Below are 8,914 nucleotides of genomic sequence, written 5' to 3' on the forward strand. Positions count from 1 at the left end.
ATGGTTATGGGCTTAATGAACCTAATCCAACAATCTCCCGTTTTGATATACCTGGGGCCCAACTTGCCCCTTTTCCTGAATCGGATGATACCTTTCCAAGGTGACACCTTCAGGAGAACCATATGCCTCACCTGGAACTCTAGATCTGATCAGCTTTTATCGTCATAACTCTTCTGCCGACTCTAAGTCGTCTTGAGTCTACTCTGAACTTGTTATATCAATTTAGTGGTCTTGAGTACCACCTCACTACTCCCCATAACCCGATGACCGACCTCACCCCAACAAATCAGGGTCCTGCATTTCCTTCTATAGAACATCTCAAAAGGAGGTCGATCGATGTCGGCGTGATAGTTGTTCTTATATGAAAATTCCGCTAATAGAAGATACGTATCCCAAATCCTCCCAAAGTCCAAAACACACGTCTAAAGCATATCCTCTAATGTCTGAATAGTCCACTCGCTCAGACCATCAATATGCAGATAGAATGTTGTGCTAAAATGCAGACGAGTACCCAAATCGTTGTGGAACCTCTTCCAAAACCTGGAAGTAAATCGGACATCCCTGTGTGAAACCATCAAAACTCGTACACCATGTCATTCTACAAACTCCCTGATATATACCTCAACCAAATTCTCCATAGAAATACTCTCCTGAATCAGGATGAAATGTGCACTCTTGGTCAACTGATCCATGATGACCCAAATCGAATCCACTCTACACGCAGTCCGAGGCAACTTTATGATGAAATCCACGGTAATCTCCTCCCATTTCCTTACGGGAATCTCCAACAGTTGCATCTTGTCGTGAGGTCGATGATGCTCAACCTTGACTTTCCTGCAAGTCAAGCACCTTTCCACATACCAAGCCACATCCTGTTTCATGTAGGGCCACCAATAATCAGGATGAAGATCTCTAGACTTGTGGGCCTCCTCCATCATAAACTGACGCACACCGCCTAATATAGAACCCATACCCTCCGATGGAGAGTCAACAACCACGACTATCATAATCAAAGGAAGCCACAAGACCCACAATACGCTTACTCTTCTAGTGCTCTTCCTTTATAGCCTCGATCCGAGTCTCACGAATCCACTCCAATAGCAGAGTAATCACGGTCATCCTCAAACAAATATCCCAGATCGATGTCGCGACCGCCTTGCGGCTACGATCATCGGCTACCATATTGGCCTTCCCCAGATGGTAAAGGATCTTATAATCATAATCCTTCACCACATCCAAACACCGGCGTTGCCTCATATTAAGATTAGACTAATCCATCAGATACCCCAGACTCTTGTGATCTGTGTAAATAGTACAGTGGACCCCATAGAGGCAATGTCACCAAATTTTGAGGGTGAAAGCCACAAGCCCCATGTCCAAATCATGTGTCAGATAGTTCGCCTCATAAGGCTTCAGTTGCCTTGAATCGTAAGCGGTCACACGACCCCTCTACATCAAAACTCCCCCAAATTCGTGATCGACGCATCACAATAACTACAAAATCCTCAACAACCTCTGGCAGGGTCAAAATCAGCACCTCGCATAATCTTTGCCTTAGGGTCTCAAAAAGTCGCCAGCCGTTCAGGCCCCCAACGAAATGTGATCGTCTTCTTTGTCAACTGAGTCAAAGGAACAACTACCTTGGAGAAATCCTGGATGAAGCTCAAATAGTAACCTGATAAACCAAGGAAACTCTGAATCTCAGATGGAGGCCTCGGAACCTCTCACCACATCACGACCTCGACCATGGTCGAATCGACCAAAATACCATTCTGGTTGACAAGGTTCCCCAAAAACTGCACCTCATGCAACATTTAAAATACATAAAAATATATAAACATTTATATAAGAAACTTTAAAAAAAACATGAATATGTAAAAATACATATAAATACGTAATACATAATAAATAAGTAAAATACTAAAACATACATACAAATATGTAAAAAAAAATTGTTTATACGTTTAAAATATAAAAACATTTATATAAAAAGACTTCAAAATACATAAATACGTAACAATACATTAATACGTAATACATAAAAAATAATACATTAAAAATACATAACAAATATGTAAAACACATAAAAAATACATATTAATACGTAAAGGAACATGTTTATACATTTAAAATACATAAAAATATACATATAAAAACTTAAAAAATACATATATATATATATATATATATATATATATATATATATAAATAGAAATAAATACATAAAAATATTTTTATACATTATGTAAAAATTTTGATATAATATGTAGAAAAGTCTCATTATTTTGGAAAAATTAACGATTTGGTGTTATGACCTGCTAGACAGGTCAAAAGGGCTAAAGTGAACAAGTTCGCTTTTTTTGGGCTTTTATACTCAAAATGTTAAATAGTCGAGACTTTTCTGTTCAACAAAATAAATTTAAGAGTTTATTAAAAAATTCAAAAACATTGGGAATTAAATAATTAATCTCAATAAAACAATTAATAAAATCATTCAAATTTAATCATAATCCAAAGCCCTACTAATTTTCGAAAATTAGGGTTTAAGGGTTATTAGTTTTTAATTAATCAAATTTGAAGGCATTTAAAATAATAATCAATAAAACTAGAAAATCCTAGAAATGGCCCTACAATTTTCGAAATTAAGGGATGGAGGCTAGGGTTTCAAGAAACCCTAGCTAAATCGAAATCCTCAAGGAATAAGGTTTATTTTTGATAAACCCTAATTTGATCCATTCAATTTTATGCACAATCAATAGAAAACAATGGCTCTGATACCACTAATGGATTTTATAGGCTGTTAAATTACATATGAAGTGAAAACCTTAACCCTTAAGTTCACATGGAACCTATAAACGATCTATGTTTTCTCTAATTGATAACAATAAACTATTTAACATCAAGAATCCTAAAGGAACCCTATAATAATTGAAATATACATAGGATTAGGGTTTACATACCTTTGGATTATTATAACAAATAACCAAACAAATTTCCTTCTTGAGAGCCTTTGAAAGCAAGCACCAAAAGCTTAGTGCCTCTAATGGTTTGTACCCAAACCCTTGTAATTAGAAGGCATGAGATATAGAAGCAAAATTCTAGCTCTGTCTTATGTTATGAGAGTCGACGAAAATAAAGATACCAAGGGTCCTATTTATAGCTAATACAAGGAACCATGAAAATACATTTTTAATATAATATTAATATTCCAAATCATGTAATTATCAAATCCCTTAATTATCTATAGGGAATATTCTAGATATACTTTTGGATCATTCCAGAACCTTCCATGACCTATGGAAGGTTCTGGAATCCCTCTTGTTCAAATATTGAACAATTACAGCTTAAGTCCTTGAACTTTTGACTTATCCAATTAATCCCAAAATTATTTCTAATTAATTTCTTATTAGTTCTTAATTAAATAATAATAATTATAATTAATATATTAATCATATAATATATTAACAAATCATTTACTGTTATTAATTAATCATATAATAAATCAATAAATCAACATCTCTATCTCTAAAAGTCATTCTACTTAATTACTAATTATGAGGACAACCCAAAAACGACATTATTTTCAATTTAAGTGTATACCAATTTAGTTATGAACTTATACTACTTAATCTAACAATCTTCCACTTGGATAAGTCTATAATTACAATTGCAAGTATAACTTCCAAATTAAACAGCAAAGTGTGCTTACCGAAGCAACTGTTGAACTCTGATCTAATTAGACATTGGCCCGGGGATAAGTGATCAAACATTCCTTCATTCTTCAAGATATCATTGGCCCGAAGATAAGTGATCAATTTTGTTTCTCGATTTCCCAATCTATGATGACGTCATTAGACTCATAATTGTACACATCAACTTAGTCATGGTTGGGGCCAACACTATAATGTCTACACCAAATCACCGATGGGTCCAAAGGTGTTGCTTTTCCCATTATGGAAAAAGGAATGAATAAACTTTTACTATATAATTTTATCCTTTACTCACCAAATCATACATGACATTACGTTTTATAACATCATGTTACTGATGCGTTTACACAATACCAATGCACAACTCATTCGTACATTACAACTTTATATATCTCTATTTTAAAGAATAAAAGATATTATCATCTTAGAATTACTAGTGATAAAATCCTTGAAGTAATCTCTAAGAGTGGGTTTATCCGATACTCAAAATCTCTATTTTCTAAGTACTCGTGAACATTGTATCAATTCTATTGCAATGTCTTATTTCCATAGACAATCTATAATTCAATTCATGACAATCTTAGTTCACTACTTACTTCCAAAAGTGTGAGCGACTATGGAATATGAGTAATCAAATCATTCAGGATGTAAAACATGCAAAGTGAAACACAAGAATAAATAATTGAAAAAGACAGTAACCATACTCATAAATAATTCTCTATTATTCAATCACAAAAATCTATTACAATTATTTTTTACAAAGTTTCAACCTATCAAATAACTACTAAAACTAACATTGTCTCTCAAGCCAATGCTCCTAGCATGCTGGTTGTGCTTAAACCTGCTCAGAGCCTTTGTTAAAGGATCTGCAGGATTGTCTTCTGATGATACTCACTTCACCAGGAGATGACATTCTTCAACCCTATATCTGATGTAATGATACTTTTTGTCGATATGCCTGGAACTACTATGATCCTTTGGTTCTTTTGTCAAAGCAACAATTCCTTCATTATCACAGAAAAGTTCCATTAGCTCTTAAATGGTCGAGAGTACTCCGAGATCGCCGATGAATTTCTTCAACCAATCCGCTTCCTTTGATGCCTCACTTGTTGCAATCTACTTGATTTCAAAATTAGAATTAGTCATCGTTTCCTACTTGGAACTTTTCCATGTCACTGCTCCACCATTCAACAAGAATACCTAGCCAGACTAAGAACAAAAGTTGTCTTGATCTGTCTGAAAGCTGGCATCACTGTTTCCACTTAATCTTAACGTATCACTAACACCAAGGATAGAAACATGTCATTTATCCTCTGTAGATCCTCATTAATGCTCTTTACTAAAGTCCAATGAGCTCTACCAAGACAGCCTTGAAATCGACTAACCATGCTCAAAGCATAAGACACATGAGGGTGAGTACATGTCATAACATACATGATCGAACCCACAGCAGAAGCATCTGGGACCCGACTCATGTCAACTATTTCCTCATCAGTGGGGCTTTGAGTTTTACTCAACTTAACAGTATGATGGATGGGAAAATCTCCTTTCTAGGAATTCTCCATACTAAAATGTTTTAGTATTTTGTACTTTAGATAAGAGCAATAAGTAGTTTGTTTTTATCCTAGTAAATCCTTTTCCCAAGAATATAGGATGCTTCCCCTAGATTCATTCATAGTGAAACACTTTCCAAGCCAAGATTTCACTTCTTGCAAGGTTGGAATGTTGTTTCCTATAAGGAGTATTTCATCAACATACAATACTAGAAAACTCACTATACTCCCGCTAGCTTTGACATACACACAGTACTCATCCTCACTCCTAGAAAATCCAAACACTTTAACTTTCTCATGTGAAAAGATTCCAGCTGCAAGATGTTTGTTCCAATCTATAAATGGACTTCTAGAACTTAGACATTTAGTCAGGACATTTCTCATGTACAAAACCCTCTCGCTGACTCATGTAGATAACCTCAGAAAAAGAACAACAATTAATCATGAGGTTTGCTAGCTTTAACCATGTCTAGTCTAGTTAGCTTTGATTTTATGCTTGTTTCTGTTTTAACCATGAGCTAATCACCATATACTTCTGTGTGGTGAAAATGAACCCGTATCCTATGTGTTGATTTCAAATTTATGGATCTTCAATGTTGGTTTTACTAGCATTGATACATCACAATCCTTGCATGTTGAAGCTCTAGCTTATATTGCTTATTATACAGTTTTGTGTCGTAGATGAGCACTCTATTTGAATTAATTTGTTATCTAGTTGTTTATGAACATTAAATAATTACATCTAGTGATTGAACAAACCTAGAGTTAGGTAAATAAATGTTATCTACCTTGATTGTGTTAGAGAGCATAATTAAACATAAATTTGTGCTTAATTTACTTGTCTTGATCTAGCATAGGTAATTCAAAGACTTATCATTCATCGTCCAATTCATGCTTATATCAATTTTGTGTCTAACTTGTGCTTAATCATTGCATGGTAATTCGTAAATTGGTAAAACTAGGTATCAGAACATGATAACTAGTAATTGAATGAATCGGTAATCAATATAATTTATCCACTAGAAATGAACCATATGAGAGGGGGAATTTAGAACTAAATGGAAGTAATCTTTAAAACCTGACTTTAAAATCATTTTCTTTTCTCGTTTAGTTTTAATAATTGATTAATTAGTTGATTGATTTATGTTTCCGGTCTTGCCAAATCAGTAAAAAAACCCTAATCAAAGTTGTTTCTTAGTTTAATTATTAGTAGTAATTAGAATTATGTTCTCAGTTTTCGACACCCAACTTACTTTTCTATAATATAATCTGACTAGGTACACTGCTTACGTGCATTAGTTAGTCAAGTTTTATAAATTTAAAATTGGTAGGTATGATTTGTGCACATCAAGTTTTTTGCGCCGTTGTCGGGTAGCGGCTTATTTTGGTTTTAATTTAATTACTTTTAGTTAATCGATCACTTTTCTGGGGAAAAACTGCAAAATTTACTTTTCTGCATTGTTTTTTTGCGTAAACAACTCCTACGGCATGGAGACGTAATTGCCACGACGTGGGCATTGTTCGATTTCAGTTTTTTGCTTAGTTTGTTTTAATCTATTTTTACCTTTTTCTTTTGTTTGTTTGAGTAATATATGACCAGGGGATCAAATTTTCCAATTGTACCACCAATTGAAGATCCATAATCTTCATTCCAAAAGAAAAAGGATAAAAAGATCAACGATTCGAGTAGCAAGTTTCTAACAGACATGGTAGAACTTTCCAGAATGCTCCCGACAAGAAAGGAATCAGGTACAAGCTAGAAACAGAAATCGAGAGCGATTCAGAAGACGAAGTTAAAAGAGAACCCGAAACATGATGGCGTACATCACAATAATGATGATCGAGGAGTACAAATGGTGAGTACATAATGACAACAGGTTGGGTCTCGTTCCACTAGAAATTCCCTCCATGACGAACATTAAGCTCAAGGGACATATCATCTCGATGCGCAAGGAAATTCCGTTTTTAAGGAAGGACCATGAAGATGCCTTTAGACACATTGATGAGGTATTTGACATTGCAAACTACTTTAATGTTCCAAATGTTTGATGAGATGCGGTGCTACTAAGGATGCTTCCAATGACATTTACAGAAGTTGCTAAAGATTGGTTAAAGTCACTTGCACTTGAAAAGATCACAACCCAAACCAATCTTCGTAGTGCATTCATTGAAAAATTCAACCCTACTTCGAAGATAGCAAAACTCAAGAAGAAAATCGCAAACATCGAACAAAACGATGGTGAATCTTTTTACGAAGCCTGGGAGAGATATAAGGGAATGCTAAGGAATTGCGCTCAACACAACCTTAGCACACAACAAGAGATTTCCATTTTCTATGATGGTATCAACATCACCACTAGGTAACTTTTAGACTCCCAAGGACCCATGAAGAAGAAGGACCCATCAACAAACAAAGCTCTCATTAAAGAATTTGCCAAGCATTCACAAGAATACCACAACCCGAAAGAAGATATTTCAAGAGGCAAGGTAATTATGGAAGGACGAAACAAGAACCTAGAGAAGGTAATGGAAAATCTTGCTAATATAGGTAGGAGGATTACCAAAATGGGTCAATCCATATGTTATACAAGTGGCTTGTGACAATTGTAGTGGGCCGCATTTGACTAAGGATTGCAGTTTGGATTATAACAGAAACCGAAAGGCTCAAGTTTTCTAATCGGGTGGAGATAAATATGATGAAGATTGGAGGAAGATAAGAAGAAGTGGCTTCCATACTACAAATACAAGAAGACAAAAGAAGAGAAGTATAGGCAAACGGGTCGTGGTTTTTATCAAAAGGAGCAACCAGAGCCCGAGAAGAAAATCGATTTTGATTCGATTCTTGCACGATTTACAACCGCTTTTGAGAAGAGACACAACACAACTGATGCCAAAATAAGGAATCAACACTCCTCCATCTCAAAAATTGAGACTCAATCCGGGCAATTGACCGAACTTATGCACAAGCGTTTACTACCTAATAAGGCCGGTCCAAAACCACAACCTCATGTTTTGGAAATATCTACTAGTGATGGAGCTATTTTGCAACCTTTGGTTATAATTAAAGAAGAAAGGTAGCATCCTGATCAACATGTCGAAGGAATAAAAGAAAACTCAAAGAATATGTATGCCCAGTTTACATGATGCGGTGACCACGATGCCATATCATGGCCACTAGAAAATGATGATTATTTTTCTTCTGTTAAAACATCTCAGCCACCATTTCCATACCTGTCTCAAGCCAAACATAACCCACTGTAGCCAGAGCAAAATAAATTCATGTAGCAAGTCCTACCCCTTTCTATTAACACACCTTTCATCAAGGCCATGGCTAAAATTCCTAAATTTGTTAAGGATGTGATGAGAAATCGTAAGGAATTTGAGTAGGCATCTACCATAGTGCGTAATGAGAAATGTTCTGTAATAATCATTGAAGGGTTGCCAACGAAGATGGGGGATATGGGGTGTTTAACTTTGCCTTGTGAATTCGGCAATTCTACTAAAACAAATTGTAACACCTATTTTCTAGAATGGATCGATTTAGGGAATTAAGGAGACACAGCTTTGTTTTGCGGAAACCGAGTGTCACAACGTGACCATAGAGAGGTCATAATGTGACAAGAAAGAGTGAAGAACTTATATCGGGATTGT

At 35.2% G+C, this 8,914-nt stretch overlaps 1 non-coding gene across 1 annotated transcript; it reads right to left on the reverse strand.

The window, feature by feature from the left end:
* Positions 1 to 7,462: 7,462 nt before the first annotated feature.
* On the reverse strand, positions 7,463 to 7,569 carry LOC145044562 (small nucleolar RNA R71). The gene has a single exon (XR_013681512.1). It is a non-coding gene; the product is annotated as a small nucleolar RNA R71 (small nucleolar RNA).
* Between the last annotated feature and the right edge of the window lie 1,345 nt (positions 7,570 to 8,914).

The sequence above is a fragment of the Lactuca saligna genome, chromosome 4 (assembly GCF_052625555.1).
Source record: "Lactuca saligna cultivar CGN05327 chromosome 4, ASM5262555v1, whole genome shotgun sequence".
In the NCBI taxonomy this organism is placed as follows: Eukaryota; Viridiplantae; Streptophyta; class Magnoliopsida; order Asterales; family Asteraceae; genus Lactuca; species Lactuca saligna.